Here is a 21,034-nt window from a genome sequence, read left to right on the forward strand (position 1 = left end):
AGGCAAGAGTAATTGAGGTAAATGGGGTGGCTCAACTACTGGGTGCAGCGATGGAGTTTCCCCAGATGATGAGAAACCAGGAGTTACTGTACATGGTTGATAAAATCAGGGATGCGGTCGTAGAACAACTGGTAGTGCCCCAATCCTATCATCGGACATGGCTCACACTAACTTGCTGGGGGGACGTTTGGGGGCCAAAAAGACTCTGGAGCGCATACTGCAGTGTTTTTTTGGGCCTGGTATCTACGCTGAGGTCCAAAGGTACTGTGATACTTGCTCGGAGTGCCAACTAACCTCACCCACCGCAAACTACCATTGTTGCCTTTGCCCATTATAGAAGAACCTTTTGAGCGGATTGCGATGGATCTGGTGGGGCCAATAGTAAAATCCGCCCGGGGCCACCAACACATATTAGTAGTCATAGAATACTCCACCCAGTACCCAGAGGCAATACCCCTCCGCCACACCTTGGCCAAACTTGTAGCCCGTGAGCTATTTGCAATGTTCTGTTGACTTGGGATACTAAAGGAGATCATTTCGGATCTGGGGACTCCTTTTATTTCCAAGGTGACCAGGGAGCTATGTAAGCTGCTCCAGATTAAACAGCTATATACAGTACATCGGTGTACCACCCACAAACCGATGAGCTGGTGGAGAGGTTTAGAAAGACTCTCAAATCCATGCTCAAAAAGGTGGTCGCCAAGGATGGGAGGGATTGGGACATGTTATTGCCCTATCTGATGTTTGCCATCCGTGAGGTATCACAGGCGTCCACAAGATTTTCTCCGTTTGAGCTGTTATACGGCAGGCTTCCTAGGGGATTGATCGATGTAGCTAAGGAGACGTGGGAACAGGAGCCCACTCCGCATTGAAGCGTAATTGTGCACGTGGCAAGCATGCAGGACTGGATTGCGGCCTTACGGCCCATAGTAAAAGAGCATCTAATGGATGCTCAGGCTGTGCCAAGCCGCACGTACAATAAAATGGCCATGGTCAGGACCTTTAAAGAGGGGACCGAGTGTTGGTACTAGTACCCACCCCAGAGGGTAAGTTCATGGCCAAGTGGCAAGGGCCTTATGAGATACGGAGGAAGGTGGGGGAAGTGAATTATAGAGTGTACCAACCTGGGAAAAGAAATCCCGAGCAACTGTACTATGTAAACCTGCTAAAGGCCTGGAAGGACCCGGAATGTTTGGTCACAGAGGCGACTCTGGTTGTGCCTCTGGCACTCCAGTTGTCCCTCTGGCACTGGCCAAGGACACAGCAGGGGCTCAAGTTAAAATAAATGATGCTCTCACCAAACAGCAGCGGCGGGAGGCTCGGGTCCTGGTGCAGCGGAATACATACGTATTCTCAGAGCTGTCAGGGTGGACCTCTCTGATACAACATGATATTGTCACCGAGCCCTGGGTAAGGGTATGGATGAAACCGTATGAGTGCCAGAAGCCCGAAGGCAAGCCATCGCGGCCGAGGTGAAACAAATCCTCCAGTTGTGAGTCATTGAGGAGTCGTGGGCCAGCCCCATTGTCCTAATTCCAAAACCAGACGGGTCATTGCGCTTCTGTAATGACTTCAGGAGGTTAAATGAGGTGTCAAAATTTGACCTCTATCCCATGACACGGGTGCACGAGCTAATTGAGAGACTGGGAGAGGCCCAGTACTTCACCACACTGGATCTCATAAAACGTTAGGCCTCATTCACACGTACCGTTTTTTTCGCGTTTCTGCGGCGGTATTTTCCGCGAAAACGCGAAAAATAAGCATCCCATGGATTCCTATGGGATTCCGCAATGCTGTGCTAATGCTGCGGTTTTTACCGCGGCGGAATCGGTTTGCGGTAAAAAAAACGCAGCATGCTCATTAATTTTGCGGAATTGCGGCGATCCTGCACCCATAGGAATGCATTGTTCTGCTTACTTTCCGCATGTGGCTGTGCACACCGTGCGAAAAGTAAGCAGAACATTTGCGGATGGTACCCACGGTCCAGAGGAGAGGAGACTGTCCTACGGGCTTTGGGTACCATATCCCTGTAAAAAATAGAATTTAAAATAAAAAATATTGTTATTCTCACCTTCCGACGTCCCGCGCAGCCTTCCCGCCTCTCTCCACGCTCCCGGTCCCAGTAAGCCTTTGCGAGCGATGACATCCGTTCTCGCGGGATCCCGAAGTCTCACGGTCATTCGCGCGACGTCATCGTGAATGACCGCGAGACGTCGCGATCCCGCGAGAACTGACGTCATTGCGGTAATTGTCGCAAAGGATTACTGGGACTGGGAGCATGGAGAGAGGCGGGAAGGTTGCATGGGATGTCGGAAGGTGAGAATAACAATGTTTTTTTTTTTTTTATTATTATTTTTTACATTCTATCTTTTACAATTGATGCCGCATAGGCGGCCTCCATAGTAAAAAGTTGGTCACACTCGTCAAACACTATGTTTGATGAGTGTGACCAACCTGTCAATCAGTTCTCCAAGCGATGCTACAGATCGCTTGGAAAACGCTAGCAATTCTGCAAGCTAATTACGCTTGCAAAATGCTAGTTTTTCCGCTGGAAAATCGCGTGAATTTAAAATGCGATTTTCCCGCGGAATGGAATTCCGGAATTCTCGCAGTAATTTCCGCGAGAGTTCTGCTATGTGTGAACCCAGCCTTACTGACAGGTTCCCTTAACAGAGTCAGCGAAAAAAAGACCACTTTTATAACACCAGAGGGTCTCTATCAATGTCGTCTTGCCTTTTGGGTTAAATGGAGCTCAGGCCACATTCCAGAGGCTGATGAACATTGTGTTAGCGCCTCATCGGGATTACACGTCTGCCTATTTAGATGACATTGTCATCTTTAGTACCAACTGGGATACCCATCTGTCCCAGGTACAAGCCATTCTGGGGTCTCTTAGAATCACAGGGTTAACAGCAAACCCAAAGAAATGCGAGATAGGCCTCACGGAGGCCCGGTACTTAGGCTACGTGATCGGCAGCGGGGTTATCAAACCCCAAGTGAACAAGATTGAGGCCATTTAAAACTGGTCCCAAGCCCTTAAGTACCAAACAAGTGATGGTATTCCTTAGCATCATTGGGTACTACCGCCAGTTTATACCCAATTTTGCTGGGAAATCAGCACCCCTAATGGACCTGTTAAAAGGTAAGAAGACGGTGATGGTCTGGTGGAATCCTCAAGCGGAGGAAGCATTCCAATCCAATCCAATTCACCTACTTGAGCAGGAAATTGATCCCGCCAGAGAAAAAATAGCGTAGTGGAGAAGGAGTTCTTGGCGATTAAATGGGTCTTGGAGTCCCAACGCTACTATTTGCTTGGGCGTCAGTTTCGTTTGGTAACTGACTATTCACCCCTCGTCTGGGTGACAAAAGCAAAAAAGAGGAATGCCTGAGTCACCAGATGGTTCCTGTCCCTACAAAACTTCAATTTCTCAGTGGAACATCGGGCGGGGAAATCACAGGGAAATGCGGATGCCCTGTTACAGGCCCCCTGTATAGTGACAAATGTTTAACCCCACAAGTTTTAATGGGGGGTATGTGAGGCAGTGACCGGTGTCATATGCGAGGGTCACTATGTGTCCCCCAAGATGCGCTCAGAAGTGTATTAGATCCCCTGGAGTGCCTTGTGGTCACAGCAGGATGCCTGTGAGTCACAAGGCAGAGTAAAAGTAAGCTGGAACCTGGTCAAGTTATTTGACCAAGGAATTGTTCAAGAAAACCCGGTATGGGCTTTTATTTTTAAATGGACTGCAGGTAGGTAGCGGGGCCAGTCCGTTTCCTCCAGCCCAGATCTTGCAAGTGGCCCACAGCCACAAAGTCTAGGAGAGAGTAAAAAAAAAAACCCTGCAGGAGGGTTTGGGGGTGTCATTGTGGAGCTTGCAGCAAGCTGAGCAGTCACTCTGCAAAAGCTCACTCTGTGTGAGGGAACACAGAGCCAAGAGAGCGTTAAGGTGAGGAGAATGAGACACGCGGTGTATGACCATCTTAGATACTGGACATGCAGATGTCATCTTCCTACAGGAAATGTGAATTACATCTGTGGGGCTTATGAGAGAGGATGAGAGGGAATGGAGGTCTGGTCCATCATTCTGGTCACTGGCTCTAGAGCCTTACGCTGGGGTCACTGTCCTATTTAACACAATGTGACTGTACATAGGATTGCGGAGGTGGTTATGGGAAGGTGTCTGGTCTTAGATGTCACAGTTAGATGGCTCCGGCTTATTAATATCTATAGCCCATAGACAGTGACTGACAGGATACAGCTGTTCAACATTGTCAAGCCATATCTCTTCACCTCTCTCCCAGTGGTAATGGCAGGTGAATTTAATGTCATAATAACATCTGGTGACAGTTCCTCAGGCAGGACAGTGACCAGGGATGGCAAAGTCTTAAATAGCATAATTTTGCTGGCCGGACTGACTGGCGCTTTCACACAGGGAGGTCGGAAGCCAAAATTCACTCATTCATGTTTCAACAGAAGCAGTAGGATAGATTTGGCTTTTGTGAGTTCTACTGAAGCTGTCAGAGCCATGAGTGAGAAGGTTGTCCCTTACTCTGACCACCTTGCTTTGTTTTTCTGCCTGGGGAACACTAACTGTCCTGACAGGTAGAGGGTTGTGGAAGCTAAAAGCCAGCCTCCTGGATGATATGCATGTTCAGAGTTTTGTCCACTTCCTTGTTCAGGGTCATCTACAGAGAGTGGAATTCTATGACAACATGGCTGACTGGTGGGAGGATGTCAAGGATGATATCTGATCCCTCTTGAAGAGACTTTCAGTTAATAAGGTGAGGAGTAAGTATGGCCAGTACCTAAGACTGCGTAAGGAATTGGAGTCACTCTATTCGGCGGGTGGGGATGACAAAGAGAGGCTTGACTGGCTGAAATCTGAGATAAGGCAGTATCAGCACAGCAGGCATACCTCCCTGGTTCTTGAACGGGATTATGGAACCTTAGGGGCACCTGATCCCTTTGAGAATTGCCGGGAGCGGGTGGCCAATAAATTGGTTACGGGTCTCACCGAATCCCAGGGTGTATTGCAGGAACCTCCGGAGGGCATCCTGGGGGTAGTGAGATCTTATTATACTGAATTGCTTCAGAGGAAAGTTTTGGATAAAGACAAAATGACTCAATTCTTAGAGGCAACTCCAATGTCTGATGCTAATGATCTGGACTTTTCTACTTTGACAGCAGAATTGACAGTGGAGGAAATTAAGGAGGCCATTGATAAGTTACATTTAAAGAAGGCACCAAGTCCAGACGGTATAACAACAAAATTATATAAGAAATTCAGAGACCTCCTGGCTCCAATTCTTGTGGATGTTTATAGAAATTGTCTACAAAATTACCTGATGCCTCCATCTATGAGAGTGTCTTCGTTAATTCTGCTGTCTAAAGGTAAAGAGCCGAGTGACATCAAGAACTGGAGGCCAACTGCCCTCTTGAATGTCGACAGGAAGATTCTGGCAAAGATCCTGTTTTCTAGGTTAGTGTGTTTGCCCTTGACACTGTTGGCAGGCTTACAGTTTGGCACAGTAAAAGAGCAGAACATATCTGGAGCAGTCATCTTGATACAGGAGATGTTTGAGAGATGTAAAGCTCTGAGGTGTTGGAGATATGTTGTCAGTCTGGACCAGGCTAAAGCCTTTAACAGAGTCGATCATGACAGCATAACTCCCAACCATCCCGATTCTCGCGGGACAGTCCCGTTTTTGACACCCCCCACCCGCGTCCCGCCCGGGACGTTATTTTTCCCGCATTGCACTGAGCCGACATGCCCCACCATGCACCAACCCCATCCTCGCCCTCCCAGAGACCCACCACAGCCTGCAATGATGTTCTGTGGCTGCGCGCACAGGACCTGTGATGAGGTCACAGGAGGAGAGGAGTCAGGGGTCACATGATCAGGGGCCTCAGTGTCTGCAGGACTCTCCTGTGCTGGTTGTCATGGTGCTGGATGGGGTAAAGTTTCTGTGTGTGATCAGGAGGGGTTTACAGTGTGGATGTAGCAGAGCCGTGTGTGTTCGAGGTGTTTGGAGCGGACCCGTGTGTGTACGAGGTGTACGGAGCGGAGCCGCGCGTGTACGAGGTGTACGGAGCGGAGCCGCCCGTGTACGAGGTGTACGGAGCAGAGCCACGTGTGTACGAGGTGTTCAGAGCGGAGCCGCGCGTCTACAAGGTGTACGGAGCCACGTGTGTATGAGGTTACGGAGTGGAGACGCGTGTGTATGGAGCGGAGCCGCGTATGTACGGGGCGTATGGAGCGGAGTCGTGTGTGTACGGGGCATATGGAGCGGAGCCATGCGTTTACGAGGTGAGCAGCGCCGCGCGTGTACGAGGTGTATGGAGCGGAGCCGCGCCACGCGTGTACGAGGTGTACGGAGCCACGTGTGTACGAGGTGTATGGAGCCACGTGTGTACGGAGCGGAGCCGCAGGTGTACGAAGTGGAGCCGTGTGTGTATGAGGTGTACGGAGCGGAGCTGCGTGTGTGTGGGGTATGTGGAGCCATATGTGTACGGGATATACGGAGCGGAGCCAAGTGTGTACGGAGCATACAAAGCGGGCTTTTCCCACGGACACAGGAGTACACGGCGGAGCCCCGAGGAGCGCTTTAAAACTCGCACATTACGGTCCACCGGAAGTGATGTGCTGGAAGCTGACCGGAAATGAGGTAATTTCATGAGGAGATTGTGACGGAATTAGGAATGCTTCAGAACCATCACCATGTCCTCCTCCGACAGTGCAGACAGCAGGATCGCCTTGGAATCAGGGATGCCGGCCATGTGAGCGGATCATGATATGTCCTGCATCGGGAGGCTCAGGTGGGCATTGCAATGGGAGTCGGGCTGCTATAGTATCTTTATAGAATCTTTCTTTATTTCTTTCTTTCTCTCTCTCTGTTTCTTTCTTTCTCTGTTCTTTCTTTCTCTCTGTTTCTTTCTAATTCTCTGTTCTGTCTTTCCCTCTCTATTTCTTTCTCTCTCTCTGTTCTTTATCTCTCTAATCTTTCTTTTTTCTTTATCTCTTTGTTCTTTTTCCCCCTGTTCTTTCCTTCCCTTTTCTTTCTTTCTTTTTCTTTCCTCTCTTTCTTTCTCTCTGTTCTTTCTTTCTCTCTCTCTCTGATCTTTCTCTGTCTCTCTCTGTTCTTTCTTTCCCCTTTTTCTTTCTCTCTATCTCGTTGTTCTTTCTTTCTTTCCCCTCTTTCTTTCTTTCTCTCTCTGTTCTTTCTTTTTTTTCTCTTTCTTTCCTTCTTTCTCTTTCTTTCTCACTCTGTTCTTTCTTTCCCCTCTTTCTTTCTCTCTTGCTCTGTTCTTTCTTTCTTTCCTCTCTTTCTTTCTTTATTTCTTTCTTTATTTCTCTCTTTATTCTTTCTTTCTTTTTTTCCTCTTTCTTTTTTTCTCTCTCTCTATTCTTTATTTCTTTCCCCTCTTTCTTTCTCTCTCTGTTCTTTCTTTTTTCCCCTCTTTCTTTCTTTCACTCTCCCTCTGTTCTTTTTTCTGTCCCCTCTCTCTGTTCTTTCTTTACCCCTTTTTCTCTCTCTGTTCTTTCTCTCTCTCTGATCTTTCTTTTTTCTTTCCCCTCTTTCTTTCTTTCTTTTCTTCCCCTTTCTTTCTCTCTCTCTGTTCTTTCTCTCGCTCTCTGTTCTTTCTTTCTTTCCCTCCTCTCTGTTCTTTCTTTCTATCTGTTCTCTCTCTGTTCTTTCTTTCACCTCTTTCTTTCCCCTCTTTCTTTCTCTCTCTGTTCTTTTTTTCTGTCCCCTCTTTCTTTCTATCTCTGTTCTTTCTTTTTTCTCTGTTCTTTCTTTCCCATCTTTCTTTCTCTCTGTTCTTTCTTTCTTTTTTTCCCCTTTCTTTCTCTCTCTCTGTTCTTTCTTTCCCTCTCTTTCTTTCTCTCTCTCTGTTCTTTCTTTCTCTCTCTAATCTTTCTTTTTTTCTTTCTTTCTCTCTCTGTTCATTCTCGCTCTGTTCTTTTTTTCCCCTCTTTCTTTCTTTCTTTCTATTTCTTTCCCCTCTTTCTTTCTCTCTATTGCTCTGTTCTTTCTTTCTTTCCTCTCTTTCTTTCTTTATTTCTTTCTTTATTTCTCTCTTTATTCTTTCTTTCTTTTTTTCCTCTTTCTTTTTTCTCTCTCTCTATTCTTTATTTCTTTCCCCTCTTTCTTTCTCTCTCTATTCTTTATTTCTTTCCCCTCTTTCTTTCTCTCTCTGTTCTTTCTTTTTTCCCCTCTTTCTTTCTTTCACTCTCCCTCTGTTCTTTTTTCTGTCCCCTCTCTCTGTTCTTTCTTTCCCCTCTTTCTCTCTCTGTTCTTTCTCTCTCTCTGATCTTTCTTTTTTTCTTTCCCCTCTTTCTTTTTTTCTTTCTGTTCTTTTGTTCCCCTTTCTTTCTCTCTCTCTGTTCTTTCTTTCGCTCTGTTCTTTCTTTCTTTCCCTCTCTGTTCTTTCTTTCTATCTGTTCTCTCTCTGTTCTTTCTTTCAACTCTCTTTCCCCTCTTTCTTTCTCTCTCTCTGTTCTTTTTTTCTGTCCCCTCTTTCTTTCTATCTCTGTTCTTTCTTTTTTTCTCTGTTCTTTCTTTCCCATCTTTCTTTCTCTCTGTTCTTTCTTTCCCATCTTTCTCTCTCTCTGTTCTTTCTTTCCCTCTCTTTCTTTCTCTCTCTCTGTTCTTTCTTTCTCTCTCTAATCTTTCTTTTTTTCTTTCTTTCTCTCTCTCTGTTCATTCTCGCTCTGTTCTTTTTTCCCCTCTTTCTTTCTTTCTTTCTTTCTTTCTTTCTATTTCTTTCCCCTTTTTCTTTCTTTACTTCTTTCTTTATCTCTCTCTGTTCTTTTTTTCTTTCTCCTCTTTCTTTCGCTCTCCCTCTGTTCTTTTTTCTGTCCCCTCTTTCTCTCTCTGTTCTTTCTTTCCCCTTTCTTGCTTTCTCTCTCTCTGTTCTTTCTTTCTCTATATCTGTTCCTTCTTTTTTTCTTTCCCCTGGTTTTTTGTTCCCTCTGTTCTTTCTTTCCCCTTTTTCTCTCTCTCGCTGTTCCTTCTTTCGCTCTCTGTTCTTTCTTTCCCCTCTTTCTCTCTCTCTCTGTTCTTCCTTTCTCTTTCTCTCTCTGTTCTTTCTTTCTATCTGTTCTCGCTCTCTGTTCTTTCTTTACCCTCTTTCTTTCTCTCTCTCTGTTCTTTCTTTCTCTCTCTCTGTTGTTTTTTTCTGTCCCCTCTTTCTTTCTCTCTGTGTTCTTTCTTTCTTTCTATTTCTTTCGTTTTCTCTGTTCTTTCTTTATTTCCCCTCTTTATTTTTCTCTGTTCTTTCCCCTTTCTTTCTCTCTCTCTGTTCTTTCTCTCGCTCTCTGTTCTTTCTTTCTTTCTTTCCCGTCTTTCTCTCTCTCTCTGTTCTTTCTTCTTTCTCTCTCTGTTCTTTCTTCTCTTTGTTCTTTCTTTCTCTCTTGCTCTCCTTTCTTTCTCTCTCTCTCTGTTTTCTTTTTTCTCTCTCTCTGTTTTCTTTCTTTTCCTTAGTACCAGTCAGTGTGCCCACAGTACCAGCCACTGTGCCCATAATGCCAGCCACTGTGCCCACAGTACCAGTTAGTGTGATCAGCAGTGCTAAATGGGTGCGGTTGGGCGTGGAAATGAGTGTGACTAGTTGTGAAATAACTGTGGTCTGGGGCGTGGCCTAAAATTTGCGGTGGCGCGCTGCATGTGCCGCAGCCTTTGTCCCTCTTTCCCTTCAAAAGTTGGGAGGTATGTGACAGGGCTGCTCACTGAGTCTGCTCCTGTACGTTTTTGCTATAGACCCGTTTTTGAGGTCACTGCAGGAGTGACGCGGATGATGTGACCTTGGTGATATCTAATCCTCATGAGGTGCAGATGTTATCGCCGGCCATCAAACAACAAACAAACAACGCTGTGCACATGCTGCGGAAAAATTGGAAAAATCCGCGCAGAACCGCAGCATGTCAATTCTTTGTGCGGTTTCCGCAGCGTTTTTACACCTATTCCATTCTAGTAATCCGCAGATGTAAAACACAGGCGAAATCCGCACTAAATCCACTAGAAATCCACAGGTAAAATGCAGGCATTTTGACCTGCGGATTCTGCAGATTCCGTGTGGAAAAACCCACACACGAATCCGCAACGTGTGCACATACCCTCAAGCTCTGTGGACATTATATTCTGATCCAGGCTTTGATCTGCCACAGTTTGCCAAAGCCTTCACCAATATTAAGATTCTAGGGGTTAAATTCGGGAGGGAGGATAAGGCCAAACTGAATTAGGAGGAAAGTTGGAAACCGGAAATGCAAAGGTTCAGCGATGGAAGAACTGGAGTCTGATCTACAGAGAAAGGGTCACTATGTTGAAGACTTACCTGGTTCCTATCATTTTTCCTTTGTCAGAATCTTTCTCAGTGAGGCTCCTCAGCCTGTTCTTCCAGCTCTTGTGAGGGAATAGGTTGAACTCAGTGAAAAGAGGGAATACTTACCTGCAGCGGAGAGAGGGTGGGCTAGATATGCTGAATCCAAGGGCCTTCTTTGACTCCATGTTTCTGAAAGTTAATTTTGTTAATCTGGAATCTAGTTCCCTGTGGGTAAATAGTATCAGGGGTTGGATATTGCCTTTTGCAGAGTCTTGGGTGCGAGGCGGCAGTCTCAAGAGGAGGAGACGGACAGGTGACAAACTCCCCCAGTATCTGGAGTATGGTCTCAGGTGTCTGGAGAAATGGGGAGCAGAGAAGTGTTTTATTGAGAACTAGCTGAAGAGCCCGGCGTTGCCTGGGCATAGTAACCAACTGTGGTTAGTTATAACAAATTATAATGATTATATTGCACATAAAAACCATGCATCTAATCCTATCCTGTGTGATACTGACTGCTGAGCCGTGTATCTAATCCTACTCTGTGTGATACTGTCTGCTGAGCCGTGTATCTAATACTATTCTGTGTGATACTGACTGCTGAGCCGTGTGTCTAATCCTATCCTGTGTGATACTGACTGCTGAGCCGTGTATCTAATCCTCTCCTGTGTGATACTGACTGCTGAGCTGTGTATCTAATCCTATCCTGTGTGATACTTTCTGCTCAGCCGTGTATCTAATCCTATCCTGTGTGATACTGTCTGCTGAGCCGTGTATCTAATCCTCTCCTGTGTGATACTGACTGCTGAGCTGTGTATCTAATCCTATCCTGTGTGATACTGTCTGCTGAGCCGTGTATCTAATCCTCTCCTGTGTGATACTGACTGCTGAGCCATGTATCTAATCTTCTCCTGTGTGATACTGCCTGCTGAGCTGTGTATCTAATCCTATTCTGTGTGATACCGTCTGCTGAGCTGTGTATCTATTCCTATCCTGTGTGATACTGACTGCTGAGCCGTGTATCTAATCCTATTCTGTGTGATACTGTCTGCTGAGCTGTGTATCTAATCCTCTCCTGTGTGATACTGACTGCTGAGCTGTGCATCTAATCCTATCCTGTGTGATACTGACTGCTGAGCCGTGTATCTAATCCTATCCTGTGTGATACTGACTGCTGAGCTGTGTATCTAATACTATTCTGTGATACTGTGTGCTGAGCTGTGTATCTATTCCTATCCTGTGTGATACTGACTGCTGAGGCGTGTATCTAATCCTATCCTGTGTGATACTGACTGCTGAGCCGTGTGTCTAATCCTCTCCTGTGTGATACTGACTGCTGAGCTGTGTATCTAATCCTATCCTGTGTGATACTGACTGCTGAGCCGTGTGTCTAATCCTATCCTGTGTGATACTGACTGCTGAGCTGTGTATCTAATCCTATCCTGTGTGATACTGACTGCTGAGCGGTGTGTCTAATCCTATCCTGTGTGATACTGACTGCTGAGCTGTGTATCTAATCCTATCCTGTGTGATACTGACTGCTGAGCCGTGTGTCTAATCCTCTCCTGTGTGATACTGACTGCTGAACTGTGTATCTAATCCTATCCTGTGTGATGCTGACTGCTGAGCCGTGTATCTAGTCCTATCCTGTGTGATACTGACTGCTGAGCCATGTATCTAATCTTCTCCTGTGTGATACTGTCTGCTGAGCCGTGTATCTAATCCTATCCTGTGTGATACTGGGCTCCCCCTGCAGTCTGTGTCAGAGGGTGGTCTGTGTTGGCACGGTAATAAATTGTGTTATTTCCAGCTTTACAGAAGGACGATGACACCATAGAAATGATAAGAATAATAGGCAAAATTGTTTGGTGAATTGGAACGCGCGGGGTTAATATTTCGCCTCACAACATAGCTTATGATGCTCTCGGGGTCCAGACGTGTGACTGTGCCAAATTTTATGGCTGTAGCTGTGACGGTGCAGATGCCAATCCCGGACATACACACATACATACATACACACACACATTGTGCTTTATATATTAGATATATATACTGTATATAGATACTGTAGATATAGTAAAAGCCGGCAGATGTGGCATACAGTAAAGATATATACACATAGAATAGGTATATATACAGTATATATATCTCTATATATAAAAATTAGTGTGTGTGCGTGTGTGTGTGTCTGTGTGTGTGTGTGTATCACCAACCAATCACGAAGCATCTTTCATTTCACCAGAGCTGTTCAAAAGAAGCTAATCTGTGATTGGTTGCTGTGATCAACAGTTTTCCTTGCAAATCACTAAGCATCTCTCATTTCACCAGAGCTGGTTAAAAGTAGCTGAGCTGTGATTGGTTGCTATGCGCAAGGTTCACGTTTGACAACACCTCAGCAGACACTGACATGGTGGGAGGAATCTAGCATCCCTGGGAACATAAGCTCCCAGCCATCGTCTGTCCCCCAGAAAGGAGCAGTGAGTACATGACAGAAATGAATGCCCCCTCCCGTGTGGTGTCATTAAGTGACACGCATGAATGTAGGAAAGTGCACATATTGAATGTCATGTGGATTTAATATTTTCTCACAGACACTTTTATGCATTATTGATGTGTTACTGTGCTTTGATGCTGTGAGGTTTTTTAAAGTGCTGCTTTCCCCATAATTCACCTGAATATACCCATATAACACGTAATGCTTTTCCCATAACAAGCTACTAAATATGCTACTATACTGCATACATATGCTGTATATCCATGAGCAACTCAGCCGGACAAATTACAAGTTGACCTGGGATCTTAGTGAGCCATGTTTCTGTGCAATTTCACTATTCTACTTTTACTGGCTTTGACGGGATGATGTGGGATATTAGGGGGAGTAGTCCGGTGGCTCTGGCTGACGGGATGATGTGGGATATTAGAGGTAGTAGTCTGGTGGCTCTGGCTGACGGGATGATGTGGGATATTAGGGGTAGTAGTCCGGTGGCTCTGGCTGATGGGATGATGTGGGATATTAGGGGTAGTAGTCCGGTGGCTCTGGCTGACGGGATGATGTGGGATATTAGAGGTAGTAGTCTGGTGGCTCTGGCTGACGGGATGATGTGGGATATTAGAGGTAGTAGTCTGGTGGCTCTGGCTGACGGGATGATGTGGGATATTAGGGGTAGTAGTCCGGTGGCTCTGGCTGATGGGATGATGTGGGATATTAGGGGTAGTAGTCCGGTGGCTCTGGCTGACGGGATGATGTGGGATATTAGAGGTAGTAGTCTGGTGGCTCTGGCTGACGGGATGATGTGGGATATTAGAGGTAGTAGTCTGGTGGCTCTGGCTGACAGGATGATGTGGGATATTAGAGGTAGTAGTCCGGTGGCTCTGGCTGACGGGATGATGTGCGATATTAAGGGGAGTAGTCCAGTGGCTCTGGCTGACGGGATGATGTGGGATATTAGGGGTAGTAGTCCGGTGGCTCTGGCTGACGGGATGATGTGGGATATTAGGGGTAGTAGTCCGGTGGCTCTGGCTGATGGGATGATGTGGGATATTAGGGGTAGTAGTCCGGTGGCTCTGGCTGACGGGATGATGTGGGATATTAGAGGTAGTAGTCTGGTGGCTCTGGCTGACGGGATGATGTGGGATATTAGAGGTAGTAGTCTGGTGGCTCTGGCTGACAGGATGATGTGGGATATTAGAGGTAGTAGTCCGGTGGCTCTGGCTGACGGGATGATGTGCGATATTAAGGGGAGTAGTCCAGTGGCTCTGGCTGACGGGATGATGTGGGATATTAGGGGTAGTAGTCCGGTGGCTCTGGCTGACGGGATGATGTGGGATATTAGGGGTAGTAGTCTGGTGGCTCTGGCTGACGGGATGATGTGGGATATTAGGGGTAGTAGTCCAGTGGCTCTGGGTGAAGGGATGATGTGGGATATTAGGGGTAGTAGTCCAGTGGCTCTGGGTGAAGGGATGATGTGGGATATTAAGGGGAGTAGTCCAGTGGCTCTGGCTGGCGGGATGATGTGAGATATTAGGGGTAGTAGTCCGGTGGCTCTGGCTGGCGGGATGATGTGAGATATTAAGGGGAGTAGTCCAGTGGCTCTGGGTGACGGGATGATGTGGAATATTAGGGGTAGTAGTCCGGTAGCTCTGGGTGACGGGATAATGTGCGATATTAAGGGGAGTAGTCCAGTGGCTCTGGCTGACGGGATGATGTGCGATATTAAGGGGAGTAGTCCAGTGGCTCTGGCTGACGGGATGATGTGGGATATTAGGGGTAGTAGTCCGGTGGCTCTGGCTGACGGGATGATGTGGGATATTAGGGGTAGTAGTCTGGTGGCTCTGGCTGACGGGATGATGTGGGATATTAGGGGTAGTAGTCCAGTGGCTCTGGGTGAAGGGATGATGTGGGATATTAGGGGTAGTAGTCCGGTGGCTCTGGCTGACAGGATGATGTGGGATATTAGGGGTAGTAGTCCAGTAGCTCTGGGTGATGGGATGATGTGGAATATTAGGGGTAGTAGTCCAGTAGCTCTGGGTGACGGGATGATGTGCGATATTAAGGGGAGTAGTCCAGTGGCTCTGGCTGACAGGATGATGTGCGATATTAAGGGGAGTAGTCCAGTGGCTCTGGCTGACGGGATGATGTGGAATATTAGGGGTAGTAGTCCAGTAGCTCTGGGTGAAGGGATGATGTGGGATATTAGGGATAGTAGTCCGGTAGCTCTGGGTGACGGGATAATGTGCGATCTTAAGGGGAGTAGTCCAGTGGCTCTGGCTGACGGGATGATGTGCGATATTAAGGGGAGTAGTCCAGTGGCTCTGGCTGACGGGATGATGTGGGATATTAGGGGTAGTAGTCCAGTGGCTCTGGCTGACGGGATGATGTGGGATATTAGGGGTAGTAGTCCGGTGGCTCTGGCTGATGGGATGATGTGGGATATTAGGGGTAGTAGTCCGGTGGCTCTGACGGGATGATGTGGGATATTAGGGGTAATAGTCCGGTGGCTCTGGCTGATGAGATGATGTGGGATATTAGGGGTAGTAGTCCGGTGGCTCTTGGTGATAGGATGATGTGGGATATTAGTGGTAGTAGTCCGGTGGCTCTGACGGGATGATGTGGGATATTAGGGGTAGTAGTCCAGTGGCTCTGGCTGATGGGATGATGTGGGATATTAGAGGTAGTAGTCTGGTGGCTCTGGCTGACGGGATGATGTGGGATATTAGAAGTAGTAGTCCGGTGGCTCTGGCTGACGGGATGATGTGGGATATTAGGGGTAGTAGTCTGGTGGCTCTGGCTGACGGGATGATGTGGGATATTAGGAGTAGTATTCCAGTGGCTCTGGGTGAAGGGATGATGTGGGATATTAGGGGTAGTAGTCCGGTGGCTCTGGCTGACAGGATGATGTGGGATATTGGGGGTAGAAGTCCAGTAGCTCTGGGTGACGGGATGATGTGGAATATTAGGGGTAGTAGTCCAGTAGCTCTGGGTGACGGGATGATGTGCGATATTAAGGGGAGTAGTCCAGTGGCTCTGGCTGACGGGATGATGTGGGATATTAGGGGGAGTAGTCCAGTGGCTCTGCCTGACGGGATGATGTGGGATATTAGGGGTAGTAGTCCAGTAGCTCTGGGTGAAGGGATGATGTGGGATATTAGGGATAGTAGTCCGGTAGCTCTGGGTGACGGGATGATGTGCGATATTAAGGGGAGTAGTCCAGTGGCTCTGGCTGACGGGATGATGTGGGATATTAGGGGTAGTAGTCCGGTGGCTCTGGCTAGCGGGATGATGTGAGATATTAAGGGGAGTAGTCCAGTGGCTCTGGCTGACGGGATGATGTGGGATATTAAGGGGAGTAGTCCAGTGGCTCTGGCTGACGGGATGATGTGGGATATTAGGGGTAGTAGTCCGGTAGCTCTGGGTGATGGGATGATGTGGGATATTAGGGATAGTTGTCCGGTAGCTCTGGGTGACGGAATGATGTGCGATATTAAGGGGAGTAGTCCAGTGGCTCTGGCTGACGGGATGATGTGGGATATTAGGGGGGAGTAGTCCAGTGGCTCTTGCTGACGGGATGATGTGGGATATTAGGGGTAGTAGTCCGGTGGCTCTTGCTGGCGGGATGATGTGAGATATTAAGGGGAGTAGTCCAGTGGCTCTGGCTGACGGGATGATGTGGAATATTAGGGGTAGTAGTCTGGTGGCTATGGCTGACGGGATGATGTGGGATATTAGGGGTAGAAGTCCAGTGGCTCTGGGTGAAGGGATGATGTGGGATATTGGGGGTAGTAGTCCAGTAGCTCTGGGTGACGGGATGATGTGGAATATTAGGGGTAGTAGTCCAGTAGCTCTGGGTGACGGGATGATGTGCGATATTAAGGGGAGTAGTCCAGTGGCTCTGGCTGACGGGATGATGTGGGATATTAGGGGGAGTAGTCCAGTGGCTCTGCCTGACGGGATGATGTGGGATATTAGGGGTAGTAGTCCAGTAGCTCTTGGTGAAGGGATGATGTGGGATATTAGGGATAGTAGTCCGGTAGCTCTGGGTGACGGGATGATGTGCGATATTAAGGGGAGTAGTCCAGTGGCTCTGGCTGACGGGATGATGTGGGATATTAGGGGTAGTAGTCCGGTGGCTCTGGCTAGCGGGATGATGTGAGATATTAAGGGGAGTAGTCCAGTGGCTCTGGCTGACGGGATGATGTGGGATATTAAGGGGAGTAGTCCAGTGGCTCTGGCTGACGGGATGATGTGGGGATATTAGGGGTAGTAGTCCGGTAGCTCTGGGTGATGGGATGATGTGGGATATTAGGGATAGTAGTCCGGTAGCTCTGGGTGACGGGATGATGTGCGATATTAAGGGGAGTAGTCCAGTGGCTCTGGCTGACGGGATGATGTGGGATATTAGGGGGGAGTAGTCCAGTGGCTCTTGCTGACGGGATGATGTGGGATATTAGGGGTAGTAGTCCGGTGGCTCTTGCTGGCGGGATGATGTGAGATATTAAGGGGAGTAGTCCAGTGGCTCTGGCTGACGGGATGATGTGGGATATTAAGGGGAGTAGTCCAGTGGCTCTGGCTGACGGGATGATGTGGGATATTAGGGGTAGAAGTCCAGTGGCTCTGGGTGAAGGGATGATGTGGGATATTAGGGGTAGTAGTCCAGTAGCTCTGGGTGACGGGATGATGTGGAATATTAGGGGTAGTAGTCCAGTAGCTCTGGGTGACGGGATGATGTGCGATATTAAGGGGAGTAGTCCAGTTGCTCTGGCTGACGGGATGATGTGCGATATTAAGGGGAGCAGTCCAGTGGCTCTGGCTGACGGGATGATGTGGGATATTAGGGGTAGTAGTCCGGTGGCTCTGGCTGGCGGGATGATGTGAGATATTAAGGGGAGTAGTCCAGTGGCTCTGGCTGACGGGATGATGTGGGATATTAGGGGTAGTAGTCCGGTGGCTCTGGCTGGCGGGATGATGTGAGATATTAAGGGGAGTAGTCCAGTGGCTCTGGGTGACGGGATGATGTGGAATATTAGGGGCAGTAGTCCAGTAGCTCTGGGTGAAGGGATGATGTGGGATATTAGGGATAGTAGTCCGGTAGCTCTGGGTGACGGGATGATGTGCGATATTAAGGGGAGTAGTCCAGTGGCTCTGGCTGACGGGATGATGTGGGATATTAGGGGTAGTAGTCCGGTGGCTCTGGCTGGCGGGATGATGTGGGATATTAGGGGTAGTAGTCCGGTGGCTCTGGCTGATGGGATGATGTGGGATATTAGGGGTAATTGTCCGGTGGCTCTGACGGGATGATGTGGGATATTAGGGGTAGTAGTCCGGTAGCTCTGGCTGACGGGATGACGTGGAATATTATAGTGAGTGCGGCTATGCGGAGTGGGCGGGGCTATACACTCAGCTTTGTACAGTCATATGTTAAAGTTTGGGCACCCCTATTAATGTTAACCTTTTTTCTTTATAACAATTTTGGTTTTTGCAACAGCTATTTCAGTTTCATATATCTAATAACTGATGGACTCAGTTATATTTCTGGATTCAAATGAGGTTTATTGTACTAACAGAAAATGTGCAATCTGCATTTAAACAAAATTTGACCGGTGCAAATGTATGGGCACCCTTATCATTTTCTTGATTTGAACACTCCTAACTACTTTTTACTGACTTCCTGAAGCACTAAATTGGTTTTGTAACCTCATTGAGCTTTGAACTTCATAGCCAGGTGTATCAAATCATGAGAAAAGGTATTTAAGGTGGCCACTTGCAAGTAGTTCTCCTATTTGATTCTCCTATGAAGAGTGGCATCATGGGCTCCTCAAAACAACTCTCAAATGATCTGAAAACAATGATTATTCAACATAGCTTTTCAGGGGAAGGATACAAAAAGTTGTCTCAGAGATTTAACCTGTCAGTTTCCACTGTGAGGAACATAGTAAGGAAATGGAAGAACACAGGTACAGTTCTTGTTAAGCCCAGAAGTGGCAGGCCAAGAAAAATATCAGAAAGGCAGAGAAGAAGAATGGTGAGAACAGTCAAGGACAATCCACAGACCACCTCCAAAGACCTGCAGCATCATCTTGGTGCAGATGGTTTCACTGTGCATCGGTCAACAAAACAGCGCACTTTGCACAAGGAGAAGCTGTATGGGAGAGTGATGCGAAAAAAGCCGTTTCTGCAAGCACACCACAAACAGAGTCGCCTGAGGTATGCTAAAGCACATTTGGACAAGCCAGTTACATTTTGCAAGAAGGTCCTGTGGACTGATGAAACAAAGATTGAGTTGTTTGGTCATACAAAAAGGCGTTATGCATGGAGGCTAAAAAACACAGCATTCCAAGAAAAACACTTGCTACCCACAGTAAAATTTGGTGGAGGTTCCATCATGCTTTGGGGCTGTGTGGCCAATGCCGGCACCGAGAATCTTGTTAAAGTTGAGGGTCGCATGGATTCAACTCAGTATCAGCAGATTCTTGCAATAATGTGCAAGAATCAGTGACGAAGTTGAAGTTATGCAAGGGATGGATATTTCAGCAAGACAATGATCCAAAACACCGCTCCAAATCTACTCAGGCATTCATGCAGAGGAACAATTACAATGTTCTGGAATGGCCATCCCAGTCCCCAGACCTGAATATCATTGAACATCTGTGGGATGATTTGAAGCGGGCTGTCCATGATCGGCGACCATCAAACTTAACTGAACTGGAATTGTTTTGTAAACAGGAATGGTCACAAATACCTTCATCCAGGATCCAGGAACTCATTAATAGCTACAGGAAGCGTCTAGAGGCTGTTATTTTTGCAAAAGGAGGATCTACAAAATATTAATGTCACTTTTATGTTGAGGTGCCCATACTTTTGCACCGGTCAAATTTTGTTTAAATGCATATTGCACATTTTCTGTTAGTACAATAAACCTCATTTGAATCCAGAAATATAACTGAGTCCATCAGTTATTAGATATATGAAACTGAAATAGCTGTTGCAAAAGCCAAAATTGTTATAGAGAAAAAGGTTAACATTAATAGGGGTGCCCAAACTTTAATATATGACTGTATATATAACGATAAGACCAGGAAGGACCTGTATGTCAGGATATGACGCACTTTCTTTTGTGTACAGCCTACACTGAGAGACTGCACAACTATCACATTGCAGTGAAGTCTGAGGTTTCTTAAAGCAGCGAGGCTCCCAGCTAAGTTTTCTGACATCACCTGGCTGTCGTTACATGGGAAGCTTTATGTTCGAGGTAACCAGAAGTATCTTAGAGTGTCAGATCGAATGTGTCCTCTGGATTGTCAGCAAGAAGAGACAATGGCACATTTTATAACGGAGTGCTGGGGCGGGAGAAAAATATGGGAAGAAATATCCTGCAAGTTAAAAGTCCCAAGAATGCAGTCCCTAAAATACCTAGATATCATCTATGGTGTACCATCTACTGTAAGTAACATCAACCAGGGGACCTTGTATCTGACTATAACAGTTATAAAGTACTATAACTGGCATACGAGAACCTGAGTGTCCATCTGTAGTGAACCCTTCCATCATATGACAGTAGTGAACCTGATCATGTCAGAACTGAGGTGTATAAAATGTCTAGAGATCAGGAAATATGGGAGCAACAAAACATTATAGAGGAATGTACATATGGATTAATGTGGACGTACCATTTGTGTTGGTTATTATTATTTTATTTATTTATTTATTTTTGTTTTCTCCCTCTTTCCAGAGCAATGGACTTGAGCTATTTGTATTATAACATTTTATTTTATTCGACTTGTATTGCTTTTGTTGAAAAATTAATGTTTTGACATTTATGGTCAGAATGTACAGTAATATGTACTGTTTGGGTTTTTTTTTAAAACAAATGCCTCCTATATACAAGAATATAACTACCGTACTATAATACTGCCTCCTATGTACAAGAATATAACTACTATAATACTGCCCCATGTACAAGAATATATCTACTAGAATACTGCTCCTATGTACAAAGAATATAACTACGTACTATAATACTGCTCCTATGACAAGAATATAACTACTATAATACTGCCCCATGTACAAGAATATAACTACTATAATACTGCCCCATGTACAAGAATATATCTACTAGAATACTGCTCCTATGTACAAGAATATATCTACTAGAATACTGCTCCTATGTACAAGAATATAACTTTTATAATACTGCCCCATGTACAAGAATATTAACT

At 46.5% G+C, this 21,034-nt stretch overlaps 1 protein-coding gene across 2 annotated transcripts in view; it reads left to right on the forward strand.

Annotated features, from left to right (window-relative positions):
• Positions 1-21,034, forward strand: part of NPR1 (natriuretic peptide receptor 1) — a 209,028-nt gene that overhangs the window by 84,128 nt on the left and 103,866 nt on the right. The window lies entirely within an intron of this gene.

The sequence above is a fragment of the Dendrobates tinctorius genome, unplaced genomic scaffold, assembly GCF_039654945.1.
Source record: "Dendrobates tinctorius isolate UK_male_01 unplaced genomic scaffold, ASM3965494v1 ptg000377l, whole genome shotgun sequence".
NCBI lineage: Eukaryota > Metazoa > Chordata > Amphibia > Anura > Dendrobatidae > Dendrobates > Dendrobates tinctorius.